Source organism: Pseudorca crassidens, chromosome 7, assembly GCF_039906515.1.
Source record: "Pseudorca crassidens isolate mPseCra1 chromosome 7, mPseCra1.hap1, whole genome shotgun sequence".
NCBI classification, from domain to species: Eukaryota; Metazoa; Chordata; class Mammalia; order Artiodactyla; family Delphinidae; genus Pseudorca; species Pseudorca crassidens.
In genome coordinates this window covers 18,782,373-18,789,545 of record NC_090302.1, presented here as the reverse complement: position 1 = coordinate 18,789,545, position 7,173 = coordinate 18,782,373, and positions in this window count along the sequence as shown.

Sequence of the window (7,173 nt, the reverse complement as noted above, 5' to 3'; positions counted from 1 at the left end):
CTTTTATTCAAGATGGCTTTATGCTTCCATATATGGACTGCACCAGTCTGTGAAAATAAAGTGAGGAGGAAATAAGAAACCCTCAGTCTTATGTTTCCTTTTAAAGAAGAAGAGTTAGACGTGGGTCTAGAAATGGGTCAAAGCAGAGAACAAGACTCACCATTTGTATTTAGCGAGCACATCACACACCAAGCTGGTTGGGAACTTTCATAAGTTCCTCTCTTAATCCTCATGATGATCCTAAACAACAAATATTGCTCTTCTCATTTTAGAGATGGAGAAGCTACGTTTTGGAACGATTAACCTCAAGACTGGCTAAATCACTGCAGGACCCAGTGAAAAGTGAAAATGCAAGGCTCCTTGTTCAAAAAATTACTAAGAATTTCAAGATGGCAACAGGAGAATACTCAACCAAGCACAGGGCCTTTCTAAGTGCAGGGCTTTTTGTGACCACACGGGTTCCATGTCCATGAAGCTGGCCCTGGTTTAAGCAGCCCATCCGGTGTCACAAAGCCAATAAACGGTAGAGTCAGGGGTTAGTATTCAGCCATCTAAAATTTAAGCCATGGTTTTTGCTCCTCTGAAACTCCCAAGTCTGTTAGTCTTCCCCCACCCCTGCCACCCCATTGACTCTGTTTAGCTGTTTACACTGCCCTTGCTCTATTTGACAGAAGAACTTCTGAATTTTCAAAATTTGATTTTTTTTTTCATGTAAAAGCTTTGGAGGTACATTGATGGCTGAATTGGGCAATATCCCAACTTCCTATTTTCACCCTGCTCTCTGATTTCCCAAGGTACGTATTCACATCAGCCAGCTCCTCCTGTGTCCTGGGCATGAATCAGAGATTGTCTTTGAGAATTAATCCCCACAGAAGACTTGCTCCTGGAAGTAGCCTCTTAGATAGTGATAGCTGATAAAAGACTTCTTGGGACTTGTGGTTGCCCAACCACAAGGGGAGGGGCAGGACTGGGAGTTTGGGATTAGCAGATGCTAATGTTTATAGAATGGATAAACAACAAGGCTCTACCGTATAGCACAGGGAACTATATTCAAAATCCTGTGATAAGCCGTAATGGAAAAAAGTATGAAAAAGAATATACATATGCATAACTGAGTCACTTTGCTGTACAGCAGAAATTAACACAACATTGGAAATCAACTATACTTCAATAATTTTTTTTTAAAAAAGGACTTGTTAGGGGCTTTCCTGGTGGCACAGTGGTTAAGAATCCGCCTGCCAACATAGGGGACACAGGTTCGAGCCCTGATCCGGGAAGATCTCACATGCTGCGGAGCAACTAAGCCCACGCACAACAACTACAGAGCCTGCGCTCTACAGCCCGTGAACCACAGCTACTGAAGCCTGTGCGCCTAGAGCCCGTGCTCGGCAACAAGAGAAGCCACCGCAATGAGAAGCCCACGCACCACAACGAAGAGTAGCCCCCACTCACTGCAACTAGAGAAAGCCTGTGTGCAGCAATGAAGACCCAATGCAGCCAAAAATAAATGTAAATAAAATAAATAAATTTATTTTAAAAAAAAGGACTTGTTAGATGTTAGTCCCAATTGAAAACCACACATCTTTGAAACAGAAGTAATCCTAGTGATTACTTAATCAGATTTTTGTTTTGTGATAGTTGTTTTGTATTATTTTATTTATTTATTTTGCGGTACGCATGCCTCTCACTGTTGTGGCCTCTCCCGTTGCGGAGCACAGGCTCCGGACGCGCAGGCTCAGCGGCCATGGCTCACAGGCCCAGCCCCTCCGCGGCATGGGGGATCCTCCCGGAGCGGGGCACGAACCCGTGTCCTCTGCCTCGGCAGGCGGACTCTCAACCACTGCGCCACCAGGGAAGCCCATGTTTTGTATTATTTTAATTCCTTTTTGTCATAGGTATACTGAGACCCAGATGAATCAATAAGTAGCCCAAGGTAATACAGTAAATTAATGGCAAATCTGTGACTCGAATTCAAGTATTTTTGTAAAAAGTGAACAGTTGATATCTAAATTATCTTTTCCTTGGCTTGTAAAGCAGATTATTCAAGAGTCAGATATCTTTTTGGATTAATAGATAACCACTTAAAAGAGAGAAATTCCACTGTGCCTTATAGCCAAGACTGAGAGAAGACCAGGTCTCCCATTCTATGCCTCTCTCTCTGTGATACAGAGATATACTGGCTGGGTCATCTTGGATCAGATGGGCACCCCTCAAAAACTGTAACATGCTACTTACATGCTTGAAATCTTAGCTCAGGTAGCCTGTAGAATTTTATAGCTTTTTCAAGACAGTCTGATGTCTCTGAGATTTTCATTAACTGCTGTTTGGAAAAAACTTTAGTTGCTGCAAAATAAAGAGGAGCAGAAAAAAGCAAGCTGTCTTCTGTTCCTGGGAAAACTTAGTCATGCAAACAGCTCCAAACCCACAAGGGACTGTACAGTGCCAGGTGAAGAGTGGCTCACTGGATTTCTGAATATTTTGTCTATTGGGTAAGCGAAAACTGAGGCTGGTGAGGATATATTTTACTGTCCTTTGTAGGTACTACACTATTCGGAGCAATGTCTTGCCCCTGGTGACTCTACCATAAAATCCTGATGACATTCTCACAAGCAACCTCGATATTATGAGACAGTAACAACAGGCACACAATAAGTTCATGCTGAGTTTCTTGTCAGATGCCAACTAACTGTGAATGTGGAAACTGATTATTTGGTTTTAGCTAGTGATCCATAAAATCTAGAGTAAACCTCCCGGACATCTAACTCAGATCAAGCCTCCTGTCAAACTTAAATGTCTCACAAATATTTATCTAGTTAATACTATGTGAGTCCATAGGCCAGAATTCAGCTAGACAGTCCCAGACAATTTAGAGTTCATTTCTTTACTACTCCCAGTGCTTGATTTAGTTAAGAATTCCCAATGCCTCCAGGAAGCCCTTTTCTTGAACTTGGCATTCATCTGTACCATTCACTGGACCCTTGAATTCAATACAGGGCTGGAAGGTCATCCAGCCCAGTGTTTCATACTGTGAAGTATGTATACTACTAGTGATACACAAGGTGGTTTGGGGGAGTAAATCAACAAACTTAAAAAAACTAATAAGTAAGCATTCAACCTATACAATACCTTATTATTAACTGTAGTCACCATGCTGTACATTAGATCCCCAGAACTTAATTCATCTTATAACTGGAAATTTGTACCTGTGACCAATATCTTCTCATTTTTCCCACCACCACCCTTCACGCCCTGGCAACCACCATTCTACTTTATGTTTCTATGAGTTTGACTTTTTTTTCTCAGATTCCACAAGTAAGTGAGATCATACAGTATGTGTCTTTCTCTCTCTGGTTTATTTCACTTAGCATAATGTCCTCCAGGTTCATCCATGTTGCAAATGGCAGGGTTTCTTCCTTTCTCATGGCTGAATGATATTCCATCATGTATATACTTTTAGTATGTTATATAAATATATAATTTTATATAATATATCAATATATTATCTTGCATATTATAATATACATAAAATGCATCATTTTTTCTTTATCCGTTCATTGATTGACAGACACTTAGGTTGTTTCCATATCTTGGCTATTATAAATAAAGTGCAATGAACATGGGAGTGCATGTATTTCTTGGAGTTACTGATTTTATTTCCTTCAGATGTATATCCAGAAGTGGGACTGCTGGATCATGTAGTAGTTCTATTTTTAATATATTGAGGAATGTACTATTTTCCATAATGACTGTAACCATTTTACATTCCCACCAACACTGCACAAGGGTTCTCTTTTCTCCACAGCCTTCCCAACATTTATCTTTTGTTTTTCGTGGGTTTTTTTGATAAAAGCCATCCTAACATGCATTTAGTGATTTCTCATTGTGGTTTTAATTTTCATGTTCCTGATGATTAATTATGTTGAGCACATTTTCATGTACTTTTTGGCCATTTGTATGTCTTCTTTGGAAAAATATCTATTCCAGTCCTTCGCACATTTTAATATTGTATTATTATTATTTTGCTACTGAGTTGTATGAGTTCCTTACGTATTTCGGAAATCAACCCCTTATCATATGTATGGTTTGCAATTATTTTCTCCCACTCCATAGGTTACCTTTTCACTCAATTGACTAGTTTCCTTTGCTGTGCAGAAGTTTTCCTAAGAAGCACATCCACTTAGCCTGACAGAATACTGTATCACTCAGGGCAGGTTAGGTTATATATGGCATGGTGACAAACAGCCCCCAAATCTCTGTGGCTCAAAACAATAAGGATTTATTTCTCATTCACACTAAATATCCATTAGGGATCAGTAGGGACCTCTGCTAATGGTACATCCTTGGGGACCCAGGCAAGGAAGCAGCAGCTTTTGGACATTACTATTCACCATGCTAAAGGGAAAGACCTCTGGAGAGTCTTGAAAGGGCAAGTAACTGCTCTGACTAGAAGGAAGACACTTTTTTCTGCTCACTACTCACTAACCAGAGTTAGTCATATGTTCTAGAGGAAGCCAGGAAGCTTATCCCAGAAGACAAAGAACACTACTTATTTGGCAAATAGCACTAAGGAATCATGCAGGAATCTACAAAAATTATATAGCTACCTTCATGCTTAATGCCACAACATTAAAATATAACTTTGCCCATGAAACCAAGAACCAGACAAGATTCCATAATATACTGGCGAGCCTAGTCATCTCAGAAAGGCAATATTAATTAACTAGAAATCAAGGTAAACTAGTAAATAAGAAAAAAAATGCTCATCATACATTCTATATATGAAATAAGAAACAAACATAGGTATAAAATTAATAAGAAAGTATAAGACATTTGCTTAATATAAAATTAATAACAATACCCAAGTGTTTTCTTGTCTCAGAAACAGTTAGACAATTCAATTAAAAATATTATTTTCTAATAGCAAATAGACAAGTTCCCTAGAAATGAATCTATCAAATGATGTGTTGGACATTCTGTGTAGAGAGTTTTAAAAAATGTTTGTATTAAAAGACATTTTTAAAAGTCCTAAATAAGTGGGTCAATATGACATATTCATAGATAGAAATACTCAAGCCAATAAAGATATTAATTCTCCCCAAACTGACAGACAAAATTAATACAATACCAATCAACATCTCTGAAAGATTTCCTCTCTTTTTTGTCAAATTGACAAACGCATTCTGAAATTTATATTAAAGGGCTAACAGAAGCTAAGCCACTCCTGAAGAAGACAAATGAGAGAGGAACTTGCTAGGGCATTTAGTAAGACTTATTTGAAGTCATATAATTAAAGCACTTTAGATTGCTCGGGTATAGATATGTAAACTAATGACATCAAGCAGAAAGCTAAGCAATGGGACAGGCATGTATACAAACAGTGTATGACAAACAGTGTATGACATTGCAGAACAACGGAGGAATGGATCTGGCCTTTGGTAAAATAAAAGAACATATTTCTTTATACTACCTTGTAAAAATCAATTAAAAACTTTATAAAGTTTTAAAAAAGAGGAATATATATGTGATCTTGAAGTACGAAAATAAGAAAAAAAGATACATAAATAGAAATAAAAAATGGAAAATTTGATAAAGCTAATTACATTTTAAAATTAAGAATCTCAGGGCTTCCCTGGTGGCGCAGTGGTTGAGAGTCCGCCTGCTGATGCAGGGGACACGGGTTCGTGCCCCGGTCCGGGAAGATCCCACATGCCGCGGAGCGGCTGGGCCCATGAGCCATGGCCGCTGAGCCTGCGCGTCCGGAGCCTGTGCTCTGCAAAGGGAAAGGCCACAACAGTGAGAGGCCCGTGTATCGCAAAAAAAAAAATTAAGAATCTCTATCAGAAAACATCATAAAGAAAGTAAAAATATAAGCCCCAAATTGGAAAAGGTAACTCTAACGTTTAGCAACAATAAAAAAGTGTTATTATCTAGAATATATAAAGTATAGATCATGCAACCACATATAAAAGTGAACACAGATGTGGACAGACACCATGAAAGCAGAAACACAAATATACATTTGAAAAACTGCTCAATCTCATTAATTAAAAAGGAGATAAGATAACCATTTAATACCCTTGAGACTAGTGAAAAAATAAAGTCTAAAAATACTGATTGTTGTAAAGCGTATAGAGCAATAGTAACTCTCATATCTGGCTGATGGAATATAAATTAATCCAACATATTGAAAATAAATTGACATTTAGTTACTAAACTTCAAAAACCCTAAATGCAGCAATCATATTCCTAGGAATATTTCCTAGAGAAACTTGCACATGTAAGTCAGGAGACATTCTATAAGCATGACTCTAGCAACATTGATTTTACTAGCAAAAAACTTGAAAAATATCAAATTCCCATAATCAGTAGAATGGATGCATTGTAGCATAGTTATTACACTAGAATACCATACAGCAGAAAGAAAATGAACATACAACGCAAAAAATCAATGTAGATTCATTTAAAGACATAAGATTAATTGAAAGCAGTAATTCATGAGGAAAATATATGTAGTATGATTCCATCTATGTAAAGGTATAAAACAGGCACAATAAAACAGAGGGATATATTGATAGGAAAATCTGTACAGAAAAACAAGGAGTAGTTAACACAAAATTCAGAATAGTGGACACCTCTGGAGGTTGGGAGAGAGACAGATAATGAAATACACATAGGAAAAGGCATATAGGCAGCTTCAAAGGTTCTGTAAAGTATTTCTGAAGCTGGATGGAGTATACATAGTTCTTTGTTCCTACCTATCTATCTATCATCTATCTACATGCATTAGATATATTTATATATATATACACATAATATAGAATATTTCATAAGAAAAATAAATGCAAATTGACTAGGAGCTTTCCAACAAATAGAAAAATGAAAGAGGAAAATTCAGAGCAAAACAGCATGGGCAAAGGCATTAACATGTGAAAATCAGGTATGTATTGATGTATTTTTGAAAAGTGACACCTAATTTACATATTCGACCTTGAGGCTGGAGAAAGTTTCAGAGTCAACTGAAAAAACAAGTGAAAGCACTGCTGCTCAGATCTCTGCCCCTTTTGGAGTAGGAAATTGGAGACGCACGTCCTTGTCTTGCTTCCCCTTTCTGAGATATCTAAGCACATGTTAGGTACAATCTACCTTCCGCTCTCAGGGGAAAGGGAACCTCTT